General features: G+C 43.2%; 1 protein-coding gene across 5 annotated transcripts in view; it reads right to left on the bottom strand.

Moving 5' to 3' along the window:
• The window catches only part of GLYCTK (glycerate kinase), a 39,362-nt gene that overhangs the window by 23,394 nt on the left and 345 nt on the right, over positions 1 to 15,623 (bottom strand). For 3 of the 5 annotated variants that reach the window (XM_048491312.1, XM_048491310.1, XM_048491314.1), the window contains exon 2: positions 3,669 to 3,751. The exons of the other annotated variants lie outside the window; for them this stretch is intronic. The gene's annotated coding sequence lies outside the window, so the exon portion shown is untranslated. The remainder of the gene's footprint in view (positions 1 to 3,668; positions 3,752 to 15,623) is intronic. 5 annotated transcript variants of the gene reach the window in all.

The raw sequence follows: 15,623 nt of genomic DNA, 5'->3' as shown, positions 1-15,623 counted from the left end.
TTGATTAACCCATTTTAACCTGGCATTTTAAGGTTAAATCTCCACATTGATAATGTTAATTGCTTAAACAGGTCCATGGGATCACACCTGTTGAATTTCCTGTCTTTTATATATTGTTAAGGTTAGCTAGGCTCTCTAGGATTACATTTTAAGCAATACCCCAGCATATTAGAGTGTTCCAGCAAGCCAGCTCTACATATAAAAAGAGAGAAGAAGGCTGTTTTTGGTTTTAAAGAGATGTTGTGGAAAACTTTTTTTAAAAGGATTTAGTGTAAAATGTTGTGAATTATTTATTATGAATTTGTGAAAAACTCTTATAGATCAAAGCACTGAAGAAGATTCACTGAAATAGAGAAGATAACTGGGATTCTGTCTATGATCATTATGCCTGAGCAATTTGTGCTACAATGGCTTTATAACCAATGCTTGCCTCCAGGTACTAAGAACAGGAATATTCCATTTTATGTATACCACTGGTTGTTAATCAATACAAAGATTTTGTGTTATTACCTCAAGAACATTATACATTGTTTCCAACAAGAAGATTTTGATCAGCATATGGTATAATTAAATTGCATGTTCTTTATGAGGAAGTGTTTTCCAATTGAATTCCCAACCTCAACATGGTTTTGGTTTTTTTGGTAAAATTACAGGTATCTCTGTGGCGTGGATTCTTTTCTCAGGCATTTAATATAAATGACTCTTCAGAGGCGGATGACTGACCCACGCAGCTAAACCAATACACACATCAGCCCACTATACTGTTTCTACAGGATTACTCTATTTTATTTATTTATTTATTTATTTATTTATTTATTTATTTATTTTCATTTTAAACCGGCTCAGGGCTTGTGGCGTACATCAACATAATAATACAAATATAAAACAATCTATAACAACTTTAAATTAATAGAATTTTAAACAGTTTAAAATTTACAATTTACAGATGGCTTAATCTTTCCCAACCCCATTCCCCACTAACGGAGAATCAAGATGGTATGGGGGTCAGGATGGTCATCCCCGGCTGGTCCGAAAGCTTTTACAGGCCCTGGCGCGATCTCTGGAAGGTCCCCGGCGAGGGCCCCGGTCTCCTTTAGGGAGCCTGTTCCATTCGCGGTAGGGCCAGGGCGTAGCAAAGCCCTGGCCCTTGTTGGAGGCTGGCCAGCCAGATCTTTGGGCCAGGGATTTCCAGCAACCGCCTCCCAGAGCGTGAGGGCCCTAGTAGGGCAGTACGGGAGATGCGATCCCTCAGATACGTAGGCCCAACGTCGCTTAATGGCCTTAAAGGTCAAGATATCCGGCACTTTGAAGATGGCCCGAACTCGGGATGGGCAGCCAGTGTAGATGGTATGGTAGACCGATAATCCGTCCCAACTAGTTGCTCCTGTAAGTAGTTCGCTGGCTGTGTCGCATGTTGAATGAGTTTCTACTTCCCGATTCCCCACAGAGGCAGGCCAGCCGTGAAAGCTTATTCACAATAATCCGTGCCTAGAGGTGACCGCTGCATGGATCACTCTGGCCAGGTCAGAACGGACAGATACGGGCTAATTGTCTCGGCTAATCGTCGATGGTAAAAGTGGTTCGGGCAGTTTGAGTGACCTGGCCTCCATTGATAATGTCATCCAAAGCCACTTCAAGCTTTTAACAACGAGGTGTTGTAATGACAAGACCCGCCGCTAGTTTATCCGCACGGCAAGCAAAAGTCCACCGGCCTCGCCCTGCAACCACAGGACCTCCGCTCTTTGCAGGGTTTAGCTTCAACCCACTTGTTTCAACCACCCAGCTACGCGTTTAAACAAAGCACTGGAGTAGCCCAGGGCCGCAGACGGGCTGCCCTCCGATCGCGAACACGCAGTTGGGTGTCATCGGCGCATACCGATAGCAATCGCGAGTCTCAAACTCCGGATTCAAACTTGCCAGGGCATATGTAGATAGCGCTAAAAGCATCGGGAGAGATCGCCCCGCACCTCCCGCCATTCAATAACGGGTAGCTTCGGAGCTCTCACCTCGACATGTCACCTGGTAGTTCCCTCGGTTCGAGAAATGAGGCCAGCCAATCCAAGGTATTGACCCGGCAGACCCCCATATCAGCTGGTGGCGGTGGACCAAAAAAAAGGTCGCGGATCTACCACGTCAATCCGCAGTGAGATCCGCAATACCAGCAGCCGCACGGTTCACCTTCGACCGCGAAGCCGGAGTCGGTTCGCCCCATAACGGGTAACCAGCACCGCCTCGGGTCCCATGGCCAGCACCGGAAACCGACTGGAAGGGATCCAACATGTAAAGCTTTCATCCAGAAATCCTGAGCTGTTCAGCCACCGCCGCCAATTTCCTGCCCAGGAATGGTAGATTAGAAACTGGGCGTAATTGGTCGGATCCTCAGGATCTAACAGCTGTCTTTTTTTTTTCAGGAGCTGGCGACCACTGCCTCCTTTAAGCCGACCGGAAAGCCCTCTTCTTGCTCAAGAGAGCTGTTGATAATATCCAACAGGTGGTTCGCCAGCACCTCCCCGCTGGCTTTCACCAGCCAGGAAGGGCACAGGTCAAAAGAACATGTGGTAGACCGCATAAGCTGCCTGCGTTCTGTCAACATCTGATGGGTCAAGTCGGTCAAGTGGTCCAGACGTAGGACCTCAAAGACGCCAAGGGGCCTCTAGTTCACTTTATTGTATCAATCCGTCGCGGGTAGGGTTTGGCGAAGAGCCAACACTTTGTCCGGGTGAAGTAAAGCTCGCGAAATGTCTCTGGCCAGCTTACAGCCAATTTCTAATTCTAGACCCATAGCGAGGCTTTCCGCCAATGACCGATCACCCCAAACAATTGTCAAAGCTGATGACGCTGCTGCTTCTGCCAAAGAGGAAGCAAAAAATAACCCTCTTTGCAGCCTTCACGCACCCTCGTGAGGGACTTCATAAACATCCGATACGAAGTGTCTTTGTCTCGCCAGCTGCGGGTCCGGGCCGCCAATAACACGCTTCCAGCCATCTCTTCAGTTCCTGCTTCATCCGCCGCATTCCTCAGTGCATACCAAGGAGCCAGTCTGGTGCGCGGAGCGAGAGGGCGCTTTGGCAACGACAGCCCCAATGGCTTCAGGAGAGCCTGTTATCTCCAGCCCCTACCAGCTCATTATCAAGGGTGTCGCTGTGGCCTCCGCAGAGCTTCCTGGAACCTCTCTTGGTCCAGTAGTCTCTGCGATGGCTGCTAAATATGCCCGTCAGCTTCAGACAGGGGTATGGCAGCATCTATCCAGGCCTTAAGGACTTAGTGGTCAGACCATCGCACTTCTATCAATAGAGGATAAGCGTTCACGCACACGCCACTATTCAAAATGTTCGCCCCAGAACAAAACATGAAGACAAATACTCACACGATTCTAATCCAAGAGTCTGGGACCAAGGACTTGGGCGGCATACTCCAGCACTTAAAATATGAAGAAATCAGACATTAGCTGCTGAGCTTCTTCTTAGGAATTTGTCCCTATATGTCTGTCACTAGAGTAACTGTGGCTCTAAAATCAATGAAATGCCCAACAGAACATGCAAAAGGAAGTTTCTCTGCAACAGGTATGCCTATGCACAACTGGGGTTGACAGCAAATTAGGGATCAGTGCACTTTTTACATGGAAATGGTGTGAGGCAGAGGGGACTGTAAAATCTCCCCTAAATTACCTTACAATACTCTGCTTCTTCCGGCATTTTCATTTCCAGCCTGGCTCATTTCTAGTATTGAAACTGGACCAAAATAAAAATACCTGAAAGTAAAGCAGAGGAGAGTAAACTACTCAGCTCCCTTCATGCAGGTATCCCATTTTATGTAAAAATTAACCACCGCCCCACATGGTAGATACATGAAGAACAAATATGGCTGCCTCCTGCCATGTCTGCTCTGCTTATTCCTATCTCCCTTTGTTGTCTCCTTTGTCTCAAAGTTAAGCCTGCAAGTTCTGTGAAGTGGAAATATTTATGCCCCTTGGTGGCATTATATACAAAAAAAATACAAGGAAACCGGTGAACACCTCTGGAAGGGGAGGGGAAACCCCACAAATCCCTGTACTATGCGTCCTCCTCTTTTGTTTGGTTTCTATTTCCCCTCTACATTTCTTTGCCAATCTGCCCAGTTACCTAGTTCCCCCTGGCCCACCTATTGTCTCTTCCTCTGGCTTATTCTTTCTTAAAAACAAACAATTTTTTTTTCAGTTGACATTTCAGCAATCAAAGACCTAGGCCTGGTTTTTCTGTGACCACTGTGCGACATGTCATTGACTATGGAGGTGGGATAACTGCCTTTTTGTTTTGTTTTACCTTTTCATAATTTTGAGTAAGCCTGTGGGTTACCACAAGATTGAAAAATGAGATACCCCTGCCCTGGTATGCCACTAATGTCTGCAGATTTTTCAATCAGCACAACAGGGCCCGCCATTGCTATCTGACACATGACAATAATGAATCATTTTCATCTGAGTACTTAGTTTCTGATTCAAGGCCTTTGTCATTCTGCGCTCCTGAAGTTTCCTTTGCCATTTCCTTTAGTTCTTCCACGTAGTATGCGGGTTAGCCATGTTTCCTTTGTACAGTATTCTATGGGGAGGAACCCAATTTAGTTCTGTTCTTGAAGCCCTATGGGCTTCCCAGCAACCCCGGTCGGATTTCGGCAGTTAGGGGCAAACGGAAGCCAAGTGGTGCCAGCAGCAATTAGGGGCCAACGGAAGCTGGGTGAAAGCAGAAGTTAGGTGCCAACGGAAGCGGCATGAAAATGTTAGACAGTCCAAGATGTTTTAGACTCTCAGTATTTAACAGCAGTCAAAGATGTTATAGATCTCACAGTATTTAAGTTAAACAAAGTTATAGATGTTATGTCTCTCAATAGCATTTACACAAATTCCAGTACTCCAGAAAGTTTCTGCAACAAAGTAACCTCTTTTATTTAAGTTAGGACCGGAGGAGTCAGGGTTCGTCAACATTGTTGCCACTAAAGCTTTTAAGTATTGAACTGTTAACTGAGTCAGTGAGTCTTACATTCTGCTTTTACCGTGGGTGCAGGGCAACTCAAATAACCAATCTTTGTATATAGAACATTCTAACTTGAATGTTTCCAGTTTCCAAAAGGTCTAATTCAAAGTTTTCAGTTTGTGAGAAGCAAGGCAGGAGCCTTTGCAGTAAAGGAACAAAAGAAAGTCTGCTCCTCAACAGTAAGAGATTGGTTCCTATAAGCCCTCAAAGAAGCTGGGCATAGAAAAGTTGGAAGTCTTCGTTGCCAGGAGCACTGGCAGAAGAGAGAGAGTGGTTCCGAAGCCCCAAAGAAGCTGGGCATAGAGCTTATCTTCTTGCTAGAGAGCACCGCAATGCAAGAAAGAGAAGAAACCACCTCAGACAACAAGCTCTTATTTCACAAAGCACGTTAGAAATAAAAAAGCCCACTACCAAAATGTTAGCATCTTTGTAAAGATCAGGGTGAATGTATTGCAGCTCAAATGTTCTAAGGCAAGACCTCCTAGCAAAGTTATCAATCTGAAAATGCCTTGTACAAGAAGAAGAAATATTAAGGACCTTTACAACAACGGCCTTTTATGGAAAGTGTCAGTTAGGTGATAATGATTTCTCCTAGAGCTGCATATGAATACATCGAAGCCTTGAATATCATCAAGACAAAGATGGAGAAGGATCAGAGAGAAAAGGCAAACTTTAACAACATTATGTGGTTTATCCAGTAAGTTTCAGGATTGCAAGCAAAGTCAACAATCAGAGATCCGTAGCACGCGAAGAAGAACAATCCACCAAACCACCAGACACTGCATCCCCATGTAGAGAATAGGAAGAGGAATGTCACCACATTCCAAGAAGTTGTTACACCAGCGCCAAGCAAGTGTGGCAGTAAATTCGCAACTAAACCTCGCCTTTCCCACACATCCCACAGAACAAGAAGCACTAAGTCAGGCTCACTATAGCAGTTCCTTTGTCGCTCCCAAAGAGGAAATGAAGATCCTGGAAGCCGATGCAGCGGTTGCGAAACAAGTAGATTTCTTAAAACTAAAGAAGAAATCATTGAAGAACAAGTAGCTCACTTGAGAGCCCAGGAAGCTGCTCGCCGGCACAGTTAAAAGCCCAGGAAGCTGCTCGTCAGGCACAGTTGCGCCCAGGAAGTCGCCAGGCACAGTTAAAAGCCCAGGAAGCTGCCCGTCAGGCACAAAGTTAAAGCCCAGGAAGCGCCCCGTCAGGCACAAAGTTAAAAGCCCAGGAAGCGCCCATCAGGCACATCAAGCCCAGTTGAAAGCTCAGAAGAGGCAATAACATCAAGCCCAGTTGAAAAGCTTCAGGAAGAGGCTCGACAAGCGCAGAAGCAGCCTCAACACTCAAACAAAGAGCAAAAGGCAGAAAAGCTGATAACGAGTCAAAGTTTTGGAGCAAGGCCTTAAAGAGAGTTTATTTACCTTCCGCCTGAGGAAATAGAGGAAGAAGACCCTATTGATGAAGGTATTCTTCCCATTTAATCCAACAGTCATCCAACTTTTGGAGAAGTGACCGTGCCGATTTGAAGAATTCAGAGTGACAGAACATCTGGTAAAGCTGCAGAATCAACAAAGTGGTGAACTAGCCGTCCCAGATGTCCAGAGTGCAGTAATCCATGGTCCAGTTCCAACCACAGCATAGCATGGTTGCACCAGTAGTGGTGAGTCAGCAGACAAAACAATAAAAGGAGCTGCCCCGCAATCAACAAGCAAAGTCAGTTATAAAATGAACAGAATGAGGGAGGAAAACCTTACAAATCCAGTTGGGATTCACTCGGATTTACAAGCTTTAGACAGGGCAGAAGTCTCCTGAATATCATCAGTTGTACCTGGAGTAACAAGCCAATAGTTATACTTCTTACTCCATCATCAGGCAACAAATCCCATTATGCAACCTGACATCCCAAATTTGTCAGATGTTTTGAAAGCAATTCTTCCAGAAATCCTAGAAGAGATTTAGCAGACAGAGGTGACCAGAAGTTTTCTGATAAGCCAGAAGACTACTTCTACTTTGAAAATTACATTCCAGAGAGCTTCCTCAAAGACCTGAAACTAGATGTCGAGGAAGAAAGCCGACCTAAGCTTATAGCTTGGTTGGGAAACAACATCGTCAGCGAATAAGAAGAGTCTATGCAGCACACATGTAAGAAACCCTCACATGGCTTTAGAACGAAAGCATGTGGAGATTAGACTAAAGATATGGAGCATCTTCAGAAGCTTTCACTTCTAAAGGTTAAAACCTTCCCCAAATCCTGCAATGAAAGATTGTACAAACCGTGGGATTTGGACAGATCTGTTTTCAGAGATGGAGTTCAGTAAAAAGAAAACCCGGCTGCCAGGACTGGTACGTTTGGATCAGCATTTGACCAAAGAGAAGTTATCTATCAAAGCCGTCTTCCCCGAAAGAGCAATGGGTAAAGAAGTTTTACTCACAAGAGAACCATCAGCAAAGCGCATCCACCATATTCTCATATCTTGTAAGATTTATATCAAGAATGGTTAAAGAAAGAAATGATCCTCAAACAGGATTCCTTCTTTGTTCAAGGTGTTGGGAGAAGAGAAGCAGCTCTGCTCCAAGAGTTTAAAGGTAAACCGTTATGGTTAGAAGACAGAGACAAATACACAAACTCAGTCAAACAATTCTCAAGTAAGCCATTGGAAATTAAAAGTCCAGTTCATAAAAAATTGCACAAACCTCAATGACTGCAAAGAGTTCAGAGAAATGCCTTATGAAGAGCCATCCTACATAAAAACAGAAATCGTTTTTTAAATGTTGCTCTTTCAAGAACCATATGGCCAACTAATGCAAAAGAAAGGTAAGTGCCAAGAATTCGAAAACAGCATTGTTCAGCATTACATCGCTATCAAAACCAATTTCCAGTTACCAAAGAAAGAGACCAAAGAGGCAGAAAATATCCGGAGAAACCATCACAAACCAAAGTTGAGGACAGAACGGCAACAGCTTATTACGCACTGCCATAAAAGCGATGGAACAAAAGATACCGCATTTCGTTAACATCCCATTTGTCTCAGATGTTTTCATTCAAAAGCTTCACCGCTCAAGCTCAACGTGATGTATGTGGTATTAGACAAAGCCATACTTCTCATTAGCCACTCCAGAAAGTTTTGAGATGTTTAACATAACACCTCAGAAGAGATAGAATATGTCACACCACATGTAGTGGAAATCTCAAATCATGACAGGAAGAATGCACCAGGATTTGTTCTGCATCAACCGATGGACAGAGCAATTTAAACTACCTACTCTCCTGAATGTCAACCGATATTCCTAAAGACTTAAAAGACAAATCCTTCAACAAGAAGCATTGCCACAATGTTAACAAGCAATTCCGAGTCTATAGCAGACAAGATACCAGAGCTGACCCAAATGCTAAGATTCTGCTGCTCTACAGATTGTCCATCAGGTGTTCGTAGAATAAAGTTGTAAACGCGAAAAGGTCCCCCCAGGAATGCCATTTGTCGAGGTTAGCTGGGGTGACCACCAGGCCCAGTTTGTTTGGTGAACCACAAAAAAAAGTTATCGGTTCGAACATGCAACAATCTTCTGTATGGGTTTTACGTCAAATGGATGACCCACTCCAGATGTTAGACTGCCCAAATCACCATCCAGATACAACATCATATATATAGAGGAGTTGGTCATCTGTGTTTAAATACAGTCCATGATGACCAGCCTTGTCCATAGAAGACAAGCGCTTCTAGCCATAATGGAAAGAGAGTGTCAGCAGGATGAGCGTAAGGAAATTGATCGCGACCTCGACCCTTCAAAGAACCCAGAGACAAGTTACCAAATAATCACGTCGTATTACAGCACCTGAAAGTTCGAGAGCGAACTAGGAGAAAGTGTAATGAGAGGTTTGATGTACCCTTGCATAGCTCATGTTGCGGTATGAAGATGAAAAAACCCAGTATTTAGAGCATGGAAGAATTCATCAGTAATTCATCAGATAATAATGTTCTGATGCTCCTGGGTAGACCACTAGCAGTGGGCAGAAAACAAAGTCATGTACAGAAAAGCAAAAAAATCAGCTCTCGCTGTAAAATCACAGGCGTAGTGAGAAGAGATGGTACTGAATCAGAACCTGAGATAGATGATTTGATGCATATGTTGATTTCAGTTACATCCTCTGTGCAGCAAGAGGAGAGATGTGCATCAGTGAAGCGAGATGAAAACATCACAGATCCAGAAGATGAGCTCATAGTAAACAAGTTGGCACTTCGAGAGGTAATTCCAGACATGTCACAGAATCAATCGTTGTTCTGGTCAAAGTTCGAGAAAATAACATCAGGTCAACACAAACAGGAAGTAAAAAATGAAAATATCCTCTCAGAAACACACAAGTAATTTCTAAAGCAGGAAGACTGTAAATGGCTTTTCAATCCACCACATGCCCCATATGGGAGGAGCATGGGGAGAGAATGATAGGGGATAATAAAAACATTCCCGGATGCCATGCTTTGAATGTTGGGGCAATCTCACACATGAAGTCTTGAAGCCACATTGATGGCAGAAGTAGCTCTTTATAGTCAATAACGGTCTTCTAACAATAATTTCATCGACCCAGAAAATCCAAGCATTTTAACACCACCAACTTTGGTTAACTTCTTCTTTAAAACTCCAGAGTGGACCGGGTATAACTATAGCCTCAGATTTAAAAAGGAGTACACTACAAAACAATGGCAACAGGTGCAGTTCTTTGGCTACACGCATTCTTGGAAGAGATGGAAGAGAAAATATTTGCCATTGTTACAAAAGAAGCAAATGGGAAGAACCCTAACCAGATCTTCAAGTAGGAGACTGGTCTTTGATGAAGAAAAAAAGAATTTCCACGGAGTGTTCTGGGCCATTGTGACATTGTGGTAGAAGTGAAGTTCCAGGAGGGGACCACAAAGCGCGTAAGGTTAAAATAAAGACAACTAAAGCAACAGGTGAAGAAGAGATCTTTGCTGGAAATTGACAAGCCACAGTTCAGCTTTCCAGGAGTAGCATGAGTTGGCTGCCTTCCTTGGCATTACACGGCGCGGCAGCTCAACTCAACAAACATACTTCCTAGAAATAACTCTGAAAGCTTCAGACCCCACAGTGTGGTAACAGTACAAACATAAGAAAGGAGAGACTCTCCTCGCTGTAAAGCAGTGGATAAACAAGTCTTGTGGAAAACGGTCCATTTTCTGCTACTTCTAACGACTTTTTTAACCCTGATTTTAAGAATGAAGATGGAGATTCTTCTTTATTCAGAGTTCCTGAACGCTGGAACCACAAGCAGTGAACCACAAGCAGTTTGAATTCTGCAATCAAGATTGTTAGAAAGTTTATAGTTACAGTTAGCATAGAAGTTTACAGTTAGCATAGTTGATATTATGTATCAGGGATAGATAGTTATTAAGAGTAGTACAGTAAGAATAGTTAAGTATAAGCTAATGGAAGTTGATAAAGGTAAAACTTCCAGGAGGAAGTTTAGGGCGGAGTGTCATGCCCCCACAGAGCCTTGTTTGTTTCCTTTAGTTTCCACAGTTAGTAGTATGGGCTTATTATGTTTTGTACAGTATTCAGTGGGAGGGGAACCTAATTTAAGTTCTGTCCCTTTAAGAAGCCCTAGGGCTTCCCAGCAACCTGTCTGATTTGGCAGTTAGGGGCCAACGGAAGCTGGGTGACAGCAGCAGTTAGGGGCCAACGGAAGCTGGGTGACAGCAGCAGTTAGGTGCCAACGGAAGCTGGGTGACAGCAACAAGTTAGACAGTCCAAGATGTTTTAGACTCTCAGTATTTAACAGTCAAAGATGTTATAGATTCACAGTATTTAAGTTAAACAGTTATAGATGTTATAGTCTCACAGTATTTACAATAAATTCCAGACTCCAGAAAGTTTCTGCAACAAAGTAACCTTTATTTAGTTAGACCCGGAGGAGTCAGGGTCTGTCAACATTGTTACAATTAAAGCTTTAAGTATTGAACTGTTAACTGAGTCAGTGAGTCTTACATTCTGCTTTGGCCGGGTGCAGGCACCTAAATAACCACCTGGGGAGCAGAACAGCCTTTCCTCAAAAAGTGTGATCCAGCCACAGTGATCCACACTCTGATCACCTCCAGGTTTAATTACGGTAAGGATCTTGATATGGCTCTGCCTTTGAAAACCTTTTGTTGGTTCCAAATGCAGTGGCCAAGCAATTGTCATGAGCTGAACACAGGGATCATATTGCCCCCGTTCTGAACAATCTGCACTGGTTGCCCATTGTTTCCAGGCACAATTCAAAGTGCTGGTTCTTATCTTTAAAACCACAGCAAGAGACTTGAAGACCTCCTCCTCCTTCAGCCCACAAGTTAAAATCTGCCCCACAAGCCCTGCTCTCTGTGCCCACACCTTCAGAGGATAGGCAAGTTATGACAGACAAGCAGTACACCAGCAGTGACTCTTTTGGAGATGCATGATTTGGTCACCATTGTTCATGCTTCATAAATGTCCAGTTTAGATCACTGCAGCAAGTCATTTGTAGGGTTGCCACTGACCACTATTTGGAAACTTCCAACTGGTTCATAATACAGCTACAAGATTTTTGACTGGTATAGACAGGTTGGAACTTATCTTTTACATATTGTTGGGCGAGAAAACCTTCTATTGCCCTTCTCAGTTTTAAGTTAGAATAGACTGCTGAAGAAACACACAAAACCAGGTCTTAAAAGAAACGAAGTCTTTACTATGTAGAAAAATTCAAGTCTACATAGGGTAAACCCAGACTCCTACTCTGAAGATCACACCCCTTATGTGTTACATACATCCCTTTTATAGAAAAAAATTAGAAAAAAATTAAAAGAATGCATATATTACCATCCAAGCCCATCCCCTAAACTCACAAATGTTTTACTATTCTGTCGTTATTCATTTTGAAATCCTCATATTTCTCTCCATCCCACTGTGATTTTTTAAAAATCAAACTGCCCTCTCTGTCTTTCTCCCAGCCCAGAGCTGCATGTCCCCCTCCCATCGACAAGAAGGCAGTGAGCTAAGAGTACCTGTGTTATGTCAAAGGCTGACAGCTCCTTGCGTTTCAGAGAAAGAGGGAGATGGCACTCTTGTATCTCCAAGAGTAGGAAAAAAACCTCACACACAACTTATTCAATATAAAACTTAGAACTGATTATAACAATTATTATGTGTTGTGATTATACTGAACTACATCTAATGCGAATACTTTAATATATTCCAATATTAATTAAAATATAGAAGCATGATTACAATGATCTTATAAACTCAATATCCCCTTCAACATTGGACCTTTATGTTTCATACATATGTGCACTTTCAGAACCCATCTATCTAGACTATGCAGGCATCTAACAACATATAAAACACACAAAGTTGATGATTTATAATAGGTATAAGCTAAAATTATGATTTTAAAAGATATAATATCCATTTCTCAAATCCTCTCTCGCCTTGCCTCTAAGAAGAAGCTGTAACCTTTGACCCTGTACCAGGCTGCTCTGCATTCCAGTCTAGCTGTTTTCACCTGTTTCTTGCTGCTTTTATTATTATTATTATTATTATTATTAATTGGATTTAATATACCGCCCTATCCCAGAAGGGCTCAGGGCGGTGAAGGGGGTGCTTGGCATAGAGAGAGAGAGAGAAACCATCTTTTTACATTGATTACATTGGTTATACATATTCCCTTATACATTTAATATCAAATATAATTTTATGCGTAATCTCCCACCCCACAATACTTTGAAAGCTTCATTCAGTAAAATTTGGCTTCAGAACAAAATTCAAAATGCTTGATCTATCAATCCCTAAACTGCTTGGGATTGCTGGAAGATTTCCTATGCCAGCATTTTCTCAAAAAAATTTCCCATGGCCCAGTTATTTTAATACCTCTCTTCCACCACCCACTAAAAATTGTATGGCCTATTTATTAGTAAAATAAAACAAATTGGAATGTCACCCTGCCAAGCATCTGCCCATGTTGGCTTGGCAGGGGTGAGCCCAGCCCAGTGCTGGGTCTCATCTACACGCGGCAGGATCAGGAAGGCTCCCTGGGATGCTGCTTCTGCCCTCACCTCTCTTGCGGCACCAGCGTCTGCCGCAAGCTGCAGCTCCGTCCCCAGCCCCTTTCTGGGTGGTCGGCTGGCTATGGAAGAACCCCAAAGCTGCTGTAGCATCCCAGCTGATCCAGCTCCAGGTGGGTGGTACCCTCCAAGCAAGGACAGGGGTGGGGTGGTTGACCCCAACCCCAGACATTAGGTGACCCAGCATTCCGCTTTGGCCCACCATTTGGGAAATGCTGTCCTATGCCATTATGAATCTGTCTAGCTTTTAAGACTATCTGTCCAATAGTTTTTACTCCTAAATCTCTGAAGGAAGCTATAATTCATCTGATACTAAAGAACCCTTCTTTCAAAAATATAGGTTTTGACCAATTATAAGCCAAAGATTGGAACTGTTTGTCACCATTATGCTGGCAACACCCAGCTGCAAGTTTCTTTAGATAAGCCTCCAGATGCTGCTGCCTCTGTCTTAGATCAGTATTTAGTTGCCACAGTTGAAACGCTGAGAGAGAAGCTGTGGAGAAATTGCCATGTCACTTTAAATTTCTCTAATTTTTAGCTGCTCTGGCTAGACGTAAGAGCCCCAGCTGTAAATTATGTTCTTTCTGACTCTAATGACTTTGTTAAATTAACACCTGTTAGCAACAATGATTTTGCCAAGCTGACTCAGCAAATCTCTATGGAAGAATTATTGGTCTATTTACGTCAGCTGACCAACCATTTTTCATATAATCGCCTTTCAGTACTTTGATTAGCATTTTTCCCTCTAGCTCTAGCTATCTTTCTTCATTCTAGCTGTTGCTATGTGAGAAAACTCTGCCTGTTATCTTGAGTAGTTTTGTATGTTGTTAATCTCTGCCAGTTGATTTAACTGTGTTTACTCTCTGCTTATATTTTGTCTGTAAAGTTACACTACCGGATTGTTTTAAAGTTATATATTGGTTGAACTTTTTGCCTTATGCTTCTTTTTGTTTATTGAGCAGGTGCAGACCTTAATAAACTCCCAAAATATATTCTATTTGAAACCTGGTTGTTTCTGAATTTTTGTGTGCACTACCAAAGTCCCAACCCATGTTTTCTTGATTGAGGAGTGGCAGGAAGCCAACTCTTTCTCCACAGAAGCAAAAAGTGAATCCAGGCAAAAGAGAGTTGATGGTGTTTGATAAAGTCAGTATTCTGGATTGTAATGAACTTCCTACTCAAAATACGGTAAAACTCTCCTTTGAAGCACTCAGGAATCTTAAGAGTACACTTTCTGCTGGAAAAGTAAGTTTGTTCTGTGACTTAAATGGTGTTTTTCACCTCTGTTTGGCTCCCCGGTTATCTTACCTTCTACATTTAGAGCCCCATCCAAAGGGGTGGGGATTCACTTATGGGAATAGCACACCAGCCATACTGGTGAATTTGCCCTCCCTGGGGTACTTGCCCCAGTCAGTGGAGGGTAGAATCCTGATGTGTGTAGCTGCCATGCCCTTTGGCGCTGGAATGTGGCACCATCCTCACTGCCAGCATAGCAGGGGCAGAGCCAACATTAGTTGGCTCCCTCCCAGCCATTTGGAACACAAAAGCTAGCAGGCTGGAATTGAGACTTTCTCTACCCTTTTGGATAACATAAGTCTATGAAGCCCAGTAGGGGCTACTTGCCCGTGGGAGGCTTTCACATTTGTGAAGCCTCCCCACACCGCCAGAAAGCCCCTTTGGGAGCGGCAAGGTGGCTGTGGCACCAGCCACCTGAACTTGTGAATGGGGTGGCCCATCTTCAAGTAAAGTCCCCATATTGAGTCTATTTGGGCACTTTAATTGGTTCAAAAAGTGACAAGCTGGAGGGGTTTTAAGCAGGAGCAAAATGTTGTGCCCTTACAACTTCAACTGTAATATATTTGCATTGGCTGCCAATATGTTTCTGTTTCAAAATGTTTTTTTTAAACCCCCCCCCCCCACCTGGGTCCAACTTATTTGAAGACCTCTGTGGCAACTCCACCTTGTTCCAACAGTGCTTTTTTGCCACCCCTTCTTGAGTAAGGATGGAAACAACCATAGCCTCTTCACAGGCTTTTTCTGTTGCAGTCTATATACTAATAATTTTTAGCTCAATTTGCCATTTTCACTGTGGCCATGAAGCAAGAAGGCATATTGAGTGAGCTACACACCATGACCACATCATCTCCTTCCTGGACAGCTGCTGCAGGTCAGATTTCATTTATGCCCGCTGAACATTATCCGCTATGTTGTTGTTTATTCTCCCAGTTTCAAGAGACACTCTTGATGCATTTTACCCTCTGCTTTGGTTTTCACCAATCTCAGTAATTCCATGTCATCCACAAATTTAGTTACCTGAAAGCTGTAAACTAAGCTTCAGCTTGTTTACTTGTGAACTTGGAAATCTGAGCGAGCTGTTAATCATCAACTATGTTTTGACAGAAATGGCAAACAAGTTTCAGCAGCATACATGGTTATGTGTAAAGTTCACTATGGTCAGAGAAAATGTAATAGCTACAGTTTGGTCCACTCGAACCTGCTTCTCAGCCCAACTTTCTTATCCCCCTCCTCC

This window comes from Sphaerodactylus townsendi, linkage group LG03 (assembly GCF_021028975.2).
Source record: "Sphaerodactylus townsendi isolate TG3544 linkage group LG03, MPM_Stown_v2.3, whole genome shotgun sequence".
Lineage (NCBI taxonomy): Eukaryota > Metazoa > Chordata > Lepidosauria > Squamata > Sphaerodactylidae > Sphaerodactylus > Sphaerodactylus townsendi.
The sequence above is the reverse complement of the archived record's forward strand: the minus strand, read 5'-3'. Positions and strand labels throughout refer to the sequence as shown.